Raw genomic sequence first — 18,669 nt, 5'->3', positions numbered from 1 at the left:
TATTGCGATTTGTTGAGTCTCCTCGTGCAGTTTGATAGAGCGCTTGAACCCAGGAGCCGCTTCGTGTGACGTCACACTTAAACATATAAGCTGACAAGCATGCAATCCGCTAATGGATTAGCTGATCTTGTGTACTCACAAAAATGCTCTCAAAAATATTTTAAGGTTGCATATAGGGCTGTACAATTTGGAGAAGTTACCCAATTGTGATTTTTTTTGACAGATATTGCAATTTGATTTTGTAGTCAAGCTTCAGCTCAATAATCGTGGCAAAAATTCTGCAACAGCTTTAAAAAAAAATGACCTGTTTTCATTCTGCATCTGTGACTTTGATATCAAAATATTGTCATGTTATCAATGCTGTTTTTCTTTGATATTAATTTGTCTGTTAATGTTTCTGAAGCAGCAGACGCAATTATCCCACTTGTCCACACTTTCATGTTTGTTTTCTTTTTCTTTTTTTTTTTTTTTATTAGGGGCATTCCGCAAAGTTCAGTTGTGGAATTCTGATTGGGCAGAACAAAAGTGTGCTTACTCAATTGGCTAGTAAAGACTGATTTATACTGATATAAACCTGCCTTGCATTTATACTTCTGCATTCTGTGTGTGTTGCTCTGCAATAACACTTTCGAAGAGCTAACTGGCAGTAGGTTATGTTCCTCTGTGTTGAGTTTCTTCGCTGGGGTTTCGTTTTTTTCTGAATACTACCTTAAATGTACAAGTAGCTATAACTCGCTCATTTAGAGACAGAAAGCAGCAGATATGCAACAACATTATTCATAAGGTAAACAAAAAAACAACCGTTTCCATCTAGAGCTCCTTCACGAGACTCTACACTTCTAAACACTCACTTCAACAAGTTTGCACGTCTCTTGGTCGAACTTCTTAGCGTTACCAAGCCGACCAATCACAGAGCTTGTGTTGCGCATTGTTGCGATGTGTAGTTACATTTTTTTAAGAGGTGTGCATCAACATCAGCGTCAGCCACACCGAGGGCTATGCAACATTGCAATGGCTGCACTGGAGCATACGCGTGCGCTTCACACGAAAGTATAAATCAGACTTAAGACGGTCACACACAGACGGCAGTCACACATTTGCTCTGGTGTGAAGGAAATTAAATAATTCATATACATTTCATATCAACACCTCTTGCGATTAACTAATTGCAACGTTTCAAATTGTGAATGCGATTCGATTTCGAATAAACCGTGCAGCCCTAGTTGCTTAGACTAAAGTTATCACCTTTTTTTTGGCACAGGGTAAGGCACTCTATTATGTTCCCTCACCCACATGACCTCATTACATGGGTTTTTGAAAATAAGCTTCCATGCAGTGTGTAACACAGCTCTAAGGAAATGAAAACATCCAGCTGAGGTTTAAAGGGTCACGAAACACCAAAACACATTTTTTGAGCTGTTGACAGTCGTATATGTGTCCCACACTGCTAAAAACACTATTAGGACACCTATATTTCACTAAAAAGTGTAAATTGGTTGTTTTTGCGTTATTTCAAGCAATTTCATACTTGCTGTTTGAAACGAATTTTTGAAGCTGCGTCACGGTCATGACATAATAGCGTTGTATTCCAGCGTGCAGACTGGGCGTCTGTACCAGAGTGAGTCTTATAACGTCTTACAGTGTGATGCATTAATGCATGAGTAAGGCTTGGTTCAAACCAATCAGCGCGCTCTATTGTGCAACTTCATTAATATTCTTTAGTGTCACCGTGTTTACACCACAGAGACGCAAAACACAGAGAGTTGGCAAAACAAGCGGGAAGTGTTGCTTTTATAGTTGGCTGCCATTAAGTTTCGTTTTCATTTTCTCTCTGTGAGAGCTCATCTGGAGTCACGTGTGGATTAACAGTGTACGCGACGCTCGACAACAATAACTTACGTGTCTAAGGAGGATTATTGTTTACCTGAGAGCTGTTCTCATCTGCAAACGCTGAGATCCGGATTCGCTTGTAGTATTCTCTTCATAAAGACGCGGCTCTAGTTGCTGGTGATTGTCCTGTGTCTACAGATTTGGTAAGTGAGCGTCCAGTGCTCTTGGTTTATTCAGTTTGTTCGTATCGAATTAAGTTAACTATTGCACTGAGTGTAAACATGTTAGCACCGCATTTTGTGACCGGAATAACACACGCGGCTTTCTGACGCTACCTGCCGTGTGCATCTAAGTTTCCGGAAAATGCAGAGTTTTTTTTTTCTCTCATTCGCCGTGCGGTATCAAACATTGCATGAAAAATACACGCTTAGAGCAGTTCCTCGAATCAAATATCTCATTTGTCGCGAGGGGCATGAATGAATTCCCTGAATGAAAGAGCCAAACTGCAGTTAAAGTCCAACATTTAATAATTTGGCAAATAATTTGACTACAGATGTCCATGTAGGTTAAACACCATCACTTTCTCCTGTGTGTATTTTGACTGAAACTCACGCGTGCCCAAATAGACACTCCCACACCCTCCCACTTTAGTTCCTCCGACACTCCCCCCTAAACAGAGCTGGACACGCCCACTTTTCTGACTTTTTCCAAAGTAGAGGTGTGAAAACACCCTGCTAAAACGAGGGGGTTTCATGGCCCTTTAAATCTAAAAGTGCAGCATGTTTAAAACTACTGATTCTTTAGCGAAATATTTGACTCGTAGTCAAATAAACAAATGGAGTTGGGTTCAGATCTTTTGTTGGATCGCACTGACGTCGATACAATACATCTCCAAATATGCACGCGCGCGTGGGATTATCACAGACGAAAGTGAGGAGATGTTGCCGACGCCCTCTCTCTATTTTGCCCTTGCTAAAGGGAATAAAGGGTTTTCTGTAGTTTGCAAAATATGTTTAATTGTGTGTTGTAACTTGTAATCGTTTAGCATGGCTTGTAATCTCGTATCTTTTATAGATCAGTCATTGTACTGTATGTCTCAGATTAAATCTGTATGGGGCTATTCACATATCACGTCCAAAATCACATTAAAGGGCCATGACACCCCCCACTTTCGGTTAAAGTCTACTTCAGAATTTTTTCAAAAGATGCATGATTAATGGGCGTGGAGCTCCGTGAGCATAGGGTAGGAGTGGGCGTGGCCAGCAGGGGAGAAGGGGAGCGAACAACTGTTGTTGACAGTTAGCTCACAAAATGAGACAAACCGTGAGGAGAGGCATGAGTTTATAGTTCACAAAGTTAAAATGCAAAGAAATAAACAGTAATTTAATGCCCTGCTACATTTTGTTATTCGTAATTTCATATACACATAACCACAATATATATCATTATAAAGATAAGTGTGTTCATGTAAACACTATAAATGAGGATTCTCCCTCGATCCCCGGGTCTAAATTATAGATCTGCTGCACTGAGTCTGCATTCAGGTCTCCTGACCTGCCTATTTATGTGTCTGAATGTGAACGAACTCCTGATAAAAGTCTACGTCCGCCATTCTTCAATTCTCGCACTGCTCTCCAGACAAAAATGCTTGCAGCACACACACAGCTTTGCTATATGATCGGCCCTGACAGGATTGCGGGGAAAAAACATGCAACAAACCCCGTGGATCATGGAAACAAACACATACGAGCTTTCATGAACGGCTACTGCGTGCCGTGGGTCTGTGTCTCACAGCTTGCTTGAAACTGGCAGGTCTGCCTTGCCTTCAGAAAGCACGTGCTCTCAAGAATGATTAAGCAGCTGGCTCTTCTCATAGGATGAGAAAACTCCGCTATGAATAATAATGAGAAACCGACGCATCATCATTGCACTTGCAGTTCTGCAATACGTCGCCGAATTTGATCCCGCCCCAAAAATCATTTTAAACCCAGAAGCTGAAATTAGCTGACAAAAGCTCAAAATGATCCAGTTTTCCCCACAATTAAAGCTGACAGGTGCCAACATTGTCTTAACTGATGCTCAACACACACACATCTGTTAATATACAAAAAAAAGTTCTCCAGGTTGTCCTGAACCTTTAAAAACACGATGCGCGTTCCTTCTTTAACCGATTTAAATGCCTTTCTGAGCTGGCCATCCTCTGCTGTTTGCCTTTAACATTTAGTTAACATTTTTGCCACTGTGTGGATTAATACTGAATGCGTGTTGTTATTGCTTGGGGTAAGGTTTAACAGTAGAGCAATATTCTGATGTTTAACTGCATTCATTTATTCCATTTCTGAGTTGGGCTCTCATATGCCCTCTGGCTGCTATTTCATAGCCATGGTGGCCTTTTCTCTCCGCCTCGTGCTGAACGCTGTCGACCAAATCGCAACAGACTGGGTCATCGGACCAAAACAGCACAGATTAGCTTCGCGCTAAGGAGGGGGTTGGGAACAAATGAATCGCTGGGATAATTAAGTCAAAACAAATGCAGATTATAAGACAATGAAAGTGTTTTTTGACCTTGCACGCATACCAGCCTGTTGTTGGAGACCCCTAAAATTAAAATATGACCTTTTTTAATGTAAAATAGGGGCTCTTTAAAAATATTAAGTAAAAATACACCTCCTTTCAGAAGTACCACTATTGCAATATAGAAAGTATCCAAATGAAAATAATGGGAGAGCAAAGACTGTGACAGCACAACACTTTTATATTTCTTATATTTATAAATAACATTTCAGGAAGGATGTTCACAATAGCTCTGTGAACACTCTCTGCATTACAATTTGTTTGCACAAAGAGAGCATGTAATATGATCATTTTACATATGGTCATCCCAATCATGACGTGATGGATAAAAACCGTTTCGAAAACAGAAACTTTGTGCAATCTTATGAACATAAAAATCACATGCTGCAGTGTTGTGTCATGTGCTAAAACATAATCTAATTTAGCAATGTAGAAGCTACGATGTATATGAAGAAAAGATGATTGATGATAAGCTTTACTTTCATTTTCTATATTGTTTAAAGCCTAGGATCGCTCACTGCTGAAGTAGCAAGGCGGCAGGAAGTACTGAGTGACAGACACAGTGATGATTTTCTTCTGTTGTATGTTTATAGGGGCTTGATGCAAAAAAAGGAAGGAAATTTAGATTTTGAAATCACCTACTACTCAAACGTGTTGGACTACCACTGAAGTTTTCAAATGTAAATAATGTCAAATGGTTTATCCATTAACACGTGAATTTACTGATGCCTACTTCACAGAAGATTAACAAAAAACTTATCTAAAAGCCAGCTGTTAACAGAACAGAGATTAGGGCATTTCTGTCCTTATCAGTTCACTCCTCACAGCCCCCTCCCCCTCAAAACCTTCTGATGTCCACTGCACTTCAAACGAAAGACACCAACACCATTGTAAGTGTTGGCTCAATGATAACACAATGATAATTTGGAACATGATGTGCCCTGATCATATCCATCTAAGTGTAAGGTTTCAGAATTTTAAAGAGTCACAAAACACCAAAACACATTTTTTAAGCTGTTGACAGTCGTATACGTGTCCCACGCTGCTAAAAACACTATTAGGACACATTTCACTAAAAAGTGAAAATTGGTCGTTTTTGCGTTATTTTGAGCAAATTCGTACTTCCGGTTTGAAACTAATTTTTGAAGCTGCGTCACGGCCATTAGATCTTAGTATGTATTCCAGCATGTAGACTGGACGTCTGTACCTGGGAGTACTGTATTACGTCTCTGAGTGTGCAGCGTTAATTCATGAGTAAGACTTGGTTCAAACCAATCAGCGCGCTCTATTGTGTATGGGGTGCAACTTCATTGATATGCATGCTAGCTTCAAAGACTGTACTGAAAAACAGTGTTCAGACGGCAGAGAGACGACACGTGCAAAAGAAGTGGGAAAAGAATAAGAATTGTTTGGAGATACGGGTCGTCAGTGCTGCTTTTATAACGTGCTGCAACAAAGGTCTTGTATTCATTTTTCAGCTATGAGAGCACAACGGACTCGCATGTGGATCAGTGCACGCGACAGAAATACGTTTGTACAGAACATTCTTTACTCGAGACCTTTTTGCATCTGGAAATCCGGATTTGCTGCTCGTCTCCTTTAAAAAAAGACGCAGCTCCAGTATGTGTTGATTGTCCTGTCTCTACAGATAAATGTGTGCGATCAGTGCTCTTTCTTTGTTCATTTAGATGGCAAAGTTATAGTTCGTATCGTCAGCAATACTATTTCAATGTTTAAAGACAGACCTTAGGTCAAAATGATTTTTACGTTACTTAATTTATGTTAATATCACAACAATATTATGGACTTCTGCTGTAAGAGCTGCTCTCAGAGTATAAACATGTAAAGACTGCCATCAAACTTTAGCCGACTGTCGTGTTTAATTTTCACCGCATTTTGTGACAGGATTGTCTACACACACACGGCTTTCCGAGTGTTTCTGAGTTACAGAGAAATGCAGAGGTTTTTTCTCTTATACGACATGCGGTATTAAACACTCCACTCTTTAGACATAGTCACTGTCTTTCTCCCCTGTGTGTGTTTGGTTTTACAAATGGAAACTTCCATTTTTGTTCAATTCCTTCCCCTTTTCCCTCCCCCGACACTCCAACCTAAACACGCCCACTTTCCTGACTTTTTCCAAACTAGAGGTGTGAAAACACCCTGCTGAAATGGGGAGTTTCATGGTCCTTTAAGCCTTACGTCAGGGATTCTCAAATCCAGCTTACAAGATTTACTTTCCTGCAGAATTTAGCTCTAAAGCCTGATTTATACTTCTGTGTTGAGTAATTAGCGTGACCCCCGGTGCATGCCTTGCGTGTTGCCATTTAAACTTCTGTGCATTGTTTGTGTTGCTCTGCAATAGCAAGTACAAAACGCTAGCAGGCAGTGAGGTTATGTTCCTCTGTGCTAAGTTTCTTTCCAGGTGTTTTGTTTTTCTAAACGCTATCCTTTATGTACAAGTGCTTAAACTCGCTCAGTTTGAGGCAGGAACCGGCAGACGTGCAACAATTTTAATCAAAAGGTAAACACAATTTGATTTAAAATAAAATGGTGAGGGCTGTGCAACCAAGCAAAGGCTGTGCCGGAGCATAAACATTCGCTTGACGCAGAAGTATAAATTAGCCTTAACCGCAAACAAACACATCTGAGCTTGCTAATCATTAGCTGTTTCTACCTACCTATTTTTTATTCGCATTTTGGACATGCAAATCAAAAATCGGCTGATGGAAACACCAAGACAAGCATTTTCAAAATGTAGGCACTAGGGCTGCAACAACAAATCAATTAAACCAATAAAAATCGATTACTAAAAGCGTTGGCAACGAATTTCATTGTGTCGCGCGACACGGAGACGTTTGATTAAAAAAAACACAAAAAAAAACACTTTAGCTCAGTGCGTAGCGGACTGAACAAGGCCTCTCTCCGTCTCTCGCGCACTAATACAAAGTTCAGTGCCTCAAGAAGACAGGGATGATGCGGAAGAATCACTACAGAAGCCTACTTTTGTTCTGTTTTGAAGTGAGAACCATAAAGTCCCTGGTGCTGGCGTTTTGTGTCTGGCACTGAGCCAGAGAAAGGCAGCGGGGTTAAGTTTTGTTTTCGGTATTCCTGACACACTCAGTGATAGACGGCAATAACTCAAAAAGCTCTTACCCTGAAAAGATCAAAACTGTGTTTTCTACAAAAAGACAAAGAAGTTATGTTTCACAGCTGTCTTTTTTATTTTTTGCTCGATATTTTTTAATATTTTTAATACCGTTTAAGCAGTCGCAATATGCTTTGAGCCAGAGAGCTTGCGCTGAGGAGAGCTCTCAGTAAGGGACCGTCAGAAAAGTGCTTCTTTTTTTTTTTCAGTTTTTCTTTTCGAAAACAAAACCAACTTAACTCCGCTGAAAGACGCGTCATATTTTCACAATTATGCAGCGTTTTAATCACCTAATACTTCACTTATGTTTTAGATATGTAAATACACACAAGTACTAGTAAAACAAGACATTTAGAGTTTGTAAAACACACAAGGAAGTATAACAATCCGTTCAAATATAATTTGTCGATGTGTTTTATTCCTCAGATACACATTACAGATAGTAAAAGTAAATATAAAGTTGAATCTACGCTTCTCTAAGTTCACCAGCCACTTACTTGCAGAATTGCTGAATCCTGCGTGTTCTGCTTTTATGAACGAGCCAGCGGCCGCAAGTAAACATGGAGACGTCCATCTCACGTTATAGATCACATAAATGTGTAAGTGATCGTGAATTGGAATATCAGGTAGTTGATGACATGGAGAGCAAGCATGTGAATATGTTAAATTAAAACCGAAAAAAATTAAATAAAAGGGATACATCCGTCATACATCACTGTTGTGGCTGCGGTGTGTCAAGGGACAAACATGATGTGTCGCCACGAAAACATTAAGGGTGAATGTTCTAAAAAAAAAAACTGACTCCCGGGCCAGAGAGAATCTTTTAAACACGGCAGTGAAAGAGTTAATAACAGCAGTAAAGCAGCGGTAGTAGAGTTACTTTGCATTGCAAGACTAAAGACACATTTTTATTCACTTGCCTTTTTTGGATCCATCTTTTTGACATCTGTAGTCATGTATAGCTGCACTGCAGAAAACGTTTCTTTCCTAGACATTTTGTCTCGTTTCCACTTTAAATATCTAAAACATCTTCCATCAAGACCAGACAAGAAAAATGGCAAGAGAAAATAAAGTGATGCTGAAAACTTCTGTTTGAGATTATATCTTATTAAGATAATTTTTCTTACCCCATTGGCAAACAATTTTGCTTGTTTTAAGCTAACAATCACTTAATTTTGAGGTTAAGTGATTTCTTAAGCTATTTCATGAGTCTAGCATGTATCTTTACTTAAAAACATTTAGATATTTGGATTGAAAACAGGACAAAACTAGTTAGTTTTTTATTTTATTATTATGACAGCTCAGGGATGAGCTTTTTTGAATAAAGGGTTGGAAATGAATGCCTTTTTTATCCGATTAATAAAAATAATAATCGACAGATTATTTGATTATTAAAATAATTGTTAGTTGCAGCCCTAGTAAGCACATAACGGAGTAGGATAAACTTTTTATTCAATAAGATGTGCATAAACTACGATGGAAACGCTTTTACTGAAAAAAAATTACTGTATGCACATAAATGTTATAAGAGATCATGTGATGATAAAAATTTGTGTTAATTTACAAACCAGCAAACTGAGCACATAGTAAAACATCTGAAATGTTGTTTTGGCCATTCTAAAACACATTAACCATTTCAGTATTAGTGTTATTATATTATTAAATACCCACAGGACTGTCAAGAGTGTCTGTGCTTCGCATCAAACGACTTCAAACGCCACAACTTTAATTGAGTGTCAGCATTGACTTCTGATTTATTAAATAAATTTTAAAAAGTCAGGCAGTTTCTCCTACTGCAGTAAATTCCATTTTTACTTTTGATATCTTGGCACCAGTTATTCAGGAAGCGACGATTTTGTTCGCTTTGACTCGGATGGAAACGCTTCTATATTCGCAAGTCTTTCATGCCATATTCCAGTTTTACGCATACATTTAATTCGAATTTTTAGATGGAAACACAGCTAATGTTTTTAGGATCATTTGAGAGAAAAAAAAAGAAATAACTATTCTTTTTATTTATTATTTTTTTTATTAAAGGCACAGGTAAAATTGTTTGATCAGGGTTAGAGCCAAACTCTGCAGAGCATTGGCCCTACAGGGTAAATCAGAGGAATCCTACTTTAAATAATGTCACTAATGTTTTTCTATTTAAAAAAAAAGTTACTTTTTCCATATAGCAAATGCTCTCATATGATTTATAGGATATGTATGTACACAGATTTTGTGATATTAATATTATCCTGCTTTGTCTGTACAGTCATGCACATACTTGTTTGTAGAGCAAGTAGCCTAGTTTGGCCGTTTATTGTTTCTAGTAATTTCTCCCATAAGTAACTGAATAGGAAGTTCTAAAACATCCGAAAAACGAGCGTATTTCAAGTCTAGTAGATTAAGGAACATAAATAAAAATGTTTAAATATCAGAATTTTTAAATTAAAAAAATGGCATTAATACAGCCAAAATAACCAAAAGATTCATCACTTTCAGTAAATGAATGAACTATAGTTAAACCTTTGTGGTAACTTTACAGGTATCTTTTTACAACATTACCTATAATATAACCGTGGTGTTTAACGTAAACAGTGATGCGTTGATCAACCCATCACACGCTCTACGTTTTTCCACTTATCGAATGAACAAAAAGCTGAAGATCAAAACGAAACCATAAAATTACAGGAAACGGTCGCTTTCAAAAGCATTGAAACCATTTTATCAAGTGTGCCATTTCTAGTCGAAAAAGTTTTAAAACGTTGTTTTAAATGACCAGGCTTGCCTGGTTCTCCGACGGAGGTTAAACTTATTGACAAAAAAACAAACATTCCGTAACATACAATTTTCGAACAAGCTGCAAAAACATCAACTCAAGGAATGAAACAGCGAACGGAACAAGTTCACAAGTTCACAACAAGTTCACGAACGGAAGAAACAGTTTACTTACTGTACACTCGTTAATGAAATGCTCCTCTGTTTACTAGGAATGTATAGGAATCTGCAGCTCTTTGCTATCAAGCTAGCTAGTAATAACGTTCAACAAGCTCCACATGAGTTTTTATCATCGTGGGGCGGAAGATAGCTCATGTTGCCAAGTCCGCTTGAAAATCTGAAGTCGGTACTAAAGTTACAGTTTTGTTTTTATCATCATGCTTAAATAAAATATATTTTAATATTTTTATTAAAAAACGTTTGTCATTGATTTCATATTACTATTTTGCTGTGTTGTGTAGTTTCTTCAGTACAATAGTGATCGATTTTTCGCTATATTTGCGAGGATCTGGCAACGTAATAGAGAGAAAAGGTAATAACAGGTATGCGGTCAAAGATGAAGAGCCCTGAAATATAACTTTATGTATATAAGCCTAAAATTATTAATATTTATAACCAGAAAACAATGTAATATTTAGTTAAGTAATATTTTTTTTTAGATTTTATTATAATTTTTATGTATTTTTTTTAAGATTCTTCAAAGTTTAATTTGTTTAACCCATTTCCCCCATTAAAATTAATAATTAAATATTATATACATTTACTATTTTTTTAAATATTGTTTTAATTGTCCCATCATCTTCTCTGTGAACTTATCAAGAATCAACTAATAATATGAGTTATGATAAAATTGATTCACCATATTCTAATAAAATGTTTATTATCAAATAACAGCTAAGACCTTTTGTTTATTTAGTTGAATACATTCATATTGCTTCTAATAAGAATCTCTACAGTCATAAGAAACTATAATCATGCCATAAAGTAGGATTTATTAGATTTTTAATTGAGAGGACATGAAATTTATAATAGTATATATAAAGAAATATTCAATGATACTTACACGTCAATGATACTTACCCTCAAGCTCTTTTCAATCTTTTGAAGCAACCAAAAAAAAGTAAAAAAATTATATATATATATATATATATATATATATATATAAAAGAAAAAAAATTATTTGCCCTTCCAGCTCCAACCCAACACTGGGAAACACACACTCACATTCACTACGGCCAATTTAGTTTATTCAATTCACCTGTAGCGCATGTTTTTTGGATTGTGGGGGAAACCAAATACAAGGAGAACATGCAAACTCAACACAGAAATGCCAACTGACTCAGCAGTATATACCCAAAGTAATATTATATATATATATATATATATATATATATATATATATATATATATATATATATATATATATATATATATATATATATATATATATATATATATATATATATATATATATATATATATATATAATGTTTTACCTTTTATGTATTAGTTTTAATTTTTTTATTATTATTATTATTATTATTAATTTAGATTTTTTAAAAAATAAATAATTAAACATGTAAAAGTGTGAACTGTCCCATCAGACAGTTTGACTGGGAAGGGGTAAGAAGCTCTGGGAAACGGGGCCTTTGAGGTGTAATGTTACTCAGACTCAGCCATCTGCTCTCAGCAGGACGAAAGACACCTCTCACCAGGGAGCCTGAAACTCTCACTGTTATCAATCGTAATAAATGTTCCCTGGTTCCTTTCAATGACTCGATCACAACAGCTCAGCTCAGTCCATGGTATTAACATGCATTTTCAAGGATCCAACTACAAGTTCATTTCTGTTGACGTTGAGTGTTAGGTTAAAAATATTTTTTAAGCCTATTCACTGTTCTTAAAAAAATGAACTTAACACACACTTTCACAATACTTTCCTTAAAAAGTAGCTAAGCAACACTTTTAGTTACTTTTGAAGTGAGTTAATATATTCCCCAACACTGCACTGTAGCAGTGTACACTGTAAAATATATGCAGAAATTAGCAGTTTTCCATATTTTGTAAATGTTTTAATTGTTTATGCTTTTTGAATTGCATCATAGAATATTTATTTTTCTTCAAACAATGTTTACCCTTAAAAGTTTCAAAAAGTGACTTCTTAACATATGTTTAGTTTACAGTGATACAAGGTCTTCATTCATTTATTCATTCATTCCACCAACTTATCCAGTTTTACGCAGCGGATGCCCTTCCAGTTACAACCCATCTCTGGGAATCATCCATACACACTCATTCACATTCATACACTACGGACAATTTAGTCAACAAAATTCACCTGTACCGCATGTCTTTGGACTGTGGCGGAAACCACAGCACCCGGAGGAAACCCACGCGAACAGAGGGGAGAACATGCAAACTCCACACAGAAACGCCAACTGACCCAGCTGAGGCGAACCAGCGACCTTCTTGCTGTGAGGCGACAGCACTACCTACTGCGCCACTGCATCGCCCGTTTCCTTCAGCGTAGTTACTTTATCCATCTGTGGTCACCACAGCAGAATGAACTGCCAACTTATCCACCATGTTTTACACAGTGAATGCCCTTCTAGCTGCAACTCAGTACTGGGAAACATTCATACTGTGCTGAATTATCTTTATCTAAAAGCCTAATTAAATAAAAAACAGAATCTCTCTTGGCTATATATTTTAGCCAGAGTTTAGGACCATCTTTTGTAAAGTTGTTCAAGGAATGAATCGGATTCATACTTTAGCACACAAGGTAACTTGATGGGTTCTGTGAATGAAGCCTATGTGTCCACTCCAGTAAAGATAATTAATAAAATATACTTTTGTTAATAAAATAAAATTCAGTGAAAAATTAGAATAAACAAAATACAAAATCAGAAAACAAAATCCTTTATCCTCTGTTGAGGATAAAGTAAAGTACCAACGACATACAGTATAGAGAAGTCAGAAGCGCAAATCTGTTCTGTATGTTTCAGCTTTTTATACCCCTCGGCTAGATATAGTCTAGGAATATGCTCATATACACATAGGTACTGCATACCCCTCATGCATAACTAGGGATTTACACATAGTATTGTGCTCATACACATAGTAGGTAAGAACAGATTACAGATTAAAGACCAGCTCTGGTTAAATCATTCATTCATTCATTTTCTTGTCGGCTTAGTCCCTTTATTAATCCGGGGTCGCCACAGCGGAATGAACCGCCAACTTACCCAGTAAGTTTTTACGCAGCGGATGCCCTTCCAGCCGCAACCTTCCAGCAGCAATCTTTGGGAAACATCCACACACACATTCACACACACACTCATACACTACGGACAATTTAGCCTACCCAATTCACCTGTCCCACATGTCTTTGAACTGTGGGGGAAACCGGAGCACCCGGAGGAAACGCGAAGGCAGGGAGAACATGCAAACTCCACACAGAAACACCAACTGAGCCGAGGTTCGAACCAGCGACCCAGCGACCTTCTTGCTGTGAGGCGACAGCACTACCTACTGCGCCACTGCCTCGTCCCTGGTTAAATCATAAGTTCAAAAATCCTGCTTGTCGGTTAAACAAAGAGTTTGTGTCTTAGGCAAACAAATTTATAATCATTCCAAATATATATTAAAAAAACATGAATCAAGATTTTTTCAGTATTATAGTCATACATGCATAGTGTGCCTACGTAATCATGCACTGAGAGTTGTGTAAGCTGAGCAGTGAGGTCAGCCAAAGTTCTCCCAGCTGGTCCAGCGAGGAGGGGGAAACTGCAGATTTGGATTCAGGCAGATCTACGGTCGAGGCAGTTTTACACCCCTATTGTTTCTGATGTGTCCAGTAGAGAGAAGCAGTATAAGAACTTTATCATCACACCAGACCAAACGCAACCCAATGAAGAGGTATGTTAAATACGTGTTTAAAACATTAGCGAACATGAAACTTTTTTTAAATTAGAGTAAGACTGATATGAGCGTATGTCAATGCGTAAACGAATTGGTGTAATACAATTCACACGCAGAAACAAAACAACAGCAATTGAGTTAGTTTGACTCAATTTCAGCTAAATTTGTAAGCTAGCTACATGTTTTACATCTCACTTTCTTATAGGCTAATTTGTCTGTCTTTAGTCTGCATAACGAGTTAAACAGCAGTAAACAAACGCAATGCATGCTGTTACCTTTACCACTGTCCATTCTGCACTACAAACCTTTATAAACCGTCAAAGAAAAGTAAACTGGAAACTCATGTTAAGCTTCATTTATTCATTCATGTTCTTGTCGTCTTAGTCCCATTGTTAATCCGGGGTCACCACAGCGGAATGAACCGCCAACTTATCCAGCACGTTTTTACGCAGCGGATGCCCTTACAACCGCAACCCATCTCTGGGAAACATCCACACACACACACATACACTCATACACTACGGACAATTTAGCCTAACCAATTCACCTGTATCGGATGTCTTTGGACTGTGGGGGAAACCGGAGGAAACCCATGCGAACTCAGGGAAAACAAGCAAACTCCTCACAGACACGCCAACTGAGCCGAGGTTCTAACCAGCAACCCAGCGACCTTCTTGCTGTGAGGCGACAGCACTACTACAGCCACTGCTTCGCCATGTTAAGCTTCACCCTGAATTATTATATTAATAATTATTATAAGAATTTAAGTAATTTTTATATATTTAATAATTTATTTAAAGATATTTATTTTCTCATGGATTATAATACACTAGCATGGTCTGGGTTATCAGCCAATTCCACACTACAACTACACTACATTATTTTTAAGTTGCACTGCATTCAATTACATTTAATATAATGCAATCCTGTTCTAGTTTAAACAATTGAAGTATCATATATCTATAAATGCATAGCGAAACCCACAATTATAAATATAGTCTACTAATGTTGTGCTATATAGTACATTTTTATGTATAGCATGAAAGTTTGCATTGCTAATACATTCATATTGTTTATCACTTATTGTTTCAGAATTTTTATTGGAACAATTTGTTACAAAGAAAGTACTTAAATATGTGGAAGTCAGGATTACAATTTGTAGCTGCAAATAACAAAAAATAAATAGAACTTGATCCTTTTGTTATACCTTAAACTGTCAGCATATCCTGGGGGATACAACTCATACAATTCTTAAATCATAAATCAAATATTTAAAAATATATATTTTGATATGCTTAACATAGGTCCAGATAATATATATATATATATATATATATATATATATATATATATATATATATATATATATATATATATATATATATAATGGTTTGAAATGTTTTTTTTTCTTGCTCATCATTTTCCATTCCTTACTGTTTGTTTAAGGATAAAGTTTTTTTTTTAATTTGGACAAAAAAACAAGTCAGAAACTCATTAGTGAGAAAAGGATTTTTGCAGAGTATTTATACATAACTTTATTTATATGTTGCTCAGTGACTGTGAAAAATTTGATGCAAGGATTCAGCTTCATTTAAAGAAAACCGGCAATCTGATATTGTTGCCAATTAATAAATGTAAAAAACATGTTGTCTGGGTTTTTGTTTGTAAGGTAACTCAATGGTCCTTGTAATTTTAGAAAGGAGTGAATTTTTTATATTTAGCATAAATAAAATAAAAATATATAATTATGAGTAGGACATTTAATAATCTGGGAGCGTCGATTTCAAATGTATTATTTGGCCATGTATCCCCCCTACTGGACACAACAGGGACGTAAAGTCTAGTTTATACTTCTCCATTAAGTGATCTGCGTGACCCACGCCACATGCAATGCACGTAGCTGTGCATTCATACTTCTGGGAGCTGTTTCTGTTGCTCTGCAATAACACTTCCGAAACACTAGCTGGCAGTAGGTCATGTTCCTTTGTGTCGAGTTTCTTCGCTGGTGTTTTGTTTTTTCTGAATTCTTCCTTAGTGTAAAAGTGGCTCAAACTTGCTCATTTTGAGGCAGGAACCGGCAGACGTGAAACAACTTTAACCATGAGGTGAACACAAAGCAACAGTCTCCATCCGGAGCTACTTCATGGGACACGACACTTGTAAACCCTCTCTTTATCGGGGTCGCGCAGCTCTTGGTCCCGCCCACACTTGTCAGCGATACCAAGCCGACCAATCAGAGCTTGCGCTAGGCATGGTTTCTACATGTAGTAACATTTTTGGAGAGGTGCACGTCAGCGACGCGGACGGTAATGGCGAGGGCTATGCGTCCACGCGTAGGCAGAGCCCTAGCATACACGTGCACTTGACGCAGAAGTATAAATCAGCCTTAAAACGGTCAGGGCCGTAAAACTGCCTGGATCCAAGTCTGCAGATGCCCCATATAGTAGTCCACTCGGTCTGCGCGCCCTCTGCTGGAGGCGCTTTTTTTTTTCTCTGGGGCTGCATCAGTAGAGCCTCGGCGAGGGCTATGTGTACACGCGTAGGCTGCGCAGTAGCATACGTGTGCGCTTGAAGCAGAAGTATAAATCAGCCTGAAGAGTGGTGCACTTAAAGGTTCAAGAAACCCTGGCCTGGATGACTTTTTTGAGATTTTAACAAATTTGTGTGTGTTGAGCACAAGTGTGCCGCAAGCCTGCGTTTGAGTGAAGGTCTCGGCCGTTAGATCGCCCCCTGGGGGCTGGCTGCAGTACAAGTCATAAAGCCCGCCTCCTCCGTGTTGATGAAGGTGACTTGAGCCCAAAAAAAAAATAATTATTACACTTGCAATAAAATGTCCCGAAAGATGGTTCTGGTCGATTTAATGCTGGGCGTGTCATCTTGATTGACAACTTGATTGACAACTGTCTGAGCTTCGGCAGGAGACTGAAGTGTTATTATTCGATTTCTGTGTTATTTTACCATGACAAAATGAGTTCATCAGTAAACTACAGTTTCTGACATACATGATCTGGTGGAACACTGTTTATTCGCTAAGGTCAGGGCTTTTTTCGGGCTTTATTAGTTTGCTGATACACGCCTAACCACCCAGATAGCAAAATACACTCGGGCCAGTTCCGGCTAGATTCTCGCCTGCCGGAGACTTACCCCTCAGAACTCAGACTGACTACCTCTGCTGGACCTACTCCGGATGCCTGGACTCACTGCCCGATTCCAGCCCGAGTCAATCGAGCCAGATGCGGCGGCCGAGCGAGCCGGCGCTGCCGCATGCGAGCCGGAATCAGCCCGCGACGCTGCAAGTAGGTTATGCGCTGCGGCCCGGAGATGGCCCGATTGAATATATAAAACCCTCATATTTGTTAACGTTATTACATCCATTTGTGTTGATATGACAGCAAACGCATGCTGAGAAGTTCGGGGGGCGTGGTTGATTTTACATAAAGCGTTTGGTTGGAAGCTCGACTCATTTTCACGGCTCCTCCTCTGACTCCATCAGACAGTCCTTCTGCGCATGTCAAGGCTCCAATTTCAGCAGTCTTTTGCGACAGTTTGTGCCCGTCAAGCAGGCGTTTTGCCCTCAAGGCGTTCAATGGGAAAAGGGGCTGTCGCATCATCCATATTTTTTACAGTCATTGGTTGAGCATCAGTTTAGACAACTTTAGCAGCTGTTAACGCACATGCTTTCAGAAGGCAAAGCAGACCTACACTGAAAAAAATTGTTGCATGCAAAACTGTTGCAAGCAATTTATTTGTGTTGAATTTAAACAAACAAATTAAATTTAATAAAGTTAAACTTAATTTGTTTGTTTAAATTCAGCCCAAATAAATTGTTTACAACCACTTAACGTAAAAAAATTGAGTAAATCAAAGGAATCATCTTTGAATAATTTTTTTCAGTGTACCAAGACTGGTTGAGACACGGGTTGTATGTGTTTGTTTCCATGATCCACAGGGTTTGTTCCATGTTTTTTCCTGTGATGCTGTCCGGGCCGATACAGCAAAGCTGTTGGTTTGCAGCAAGCATTTTTGTCGAGAGAGCTGTACGCAGGGGCGCCCCCAAGAGGCCATGCATGTGTAAACTCTGACCACCCCAATATGATTTTGCTGTTGATATTATTAATGTAAATACATAAATTCACAACATTTTAATAAACAAATAATTAAATATAATGCAGCCACTAAAATTATTGTGGATTGATTCACTCCCCTCCCCCGATCCTTGTTGACAGCATGCACACACATTCAACTACAGGACAGTAATAACAATTTGTTTTTAAGAAACAAAAACACATTTTAATTTGGTTTGCACATGTACTTGCTGAATTATTTCACAAAATAAATTCATTAAATTAATTAAAACCACGTTATTTCATTTAATAGAAACAAAAACTGCACACAATAACATTACACTGAATTTGTCTTTTTTGTTATAATAC

The 18,669-nt window shown here is 37.8% G+C and overlaps 1 protein-coding gene across 4 annotated transcripts in view; it reads right to left on the bottom strand.

Annotated features, from left to right (window-relative positions):
* Positions 1–10,574, bottom strand: part of amn1 (antagonist of mitotic exit network 1 homolog (S. cerevisiae)) — a 41,011-nt gene extending 30,437 nt beyond the window's left edge. For all 4 annotated transcript variants that reach the window (XR_012399966.1, XM_073942314.1, XM_073942315.1 and 1 more), the window contains exon 1: positions 10,491–10,574. The gene's annotated coding sequence lies outside the window, so the exon portion shown is untranslated. The remainder of the gene's footprint in view (positions 1–10,490) is intronic.
* Between the last annotated feature and the right edge of the window lie 8,095 nt (positions 10,575–18,669).

The sequence above is a fragment of the Danio rerio genome, chromosome 25 (genome assembly GCF_049306965.1).
Source record: "Danio rerio strain Tuebingen ecotype United States chromosome 25, GRCz12tu, whole genome shotgun sequence".
NCBI classification, from domain to species: Eukaryota; Metazoa; Chordata; class Actinopteri; order Cypriniformes; family Danionidae; genus Danio; species Danio rerio.
This window is presented reverse-complemented; position numbering and strand designations above follow the sequence as displayed.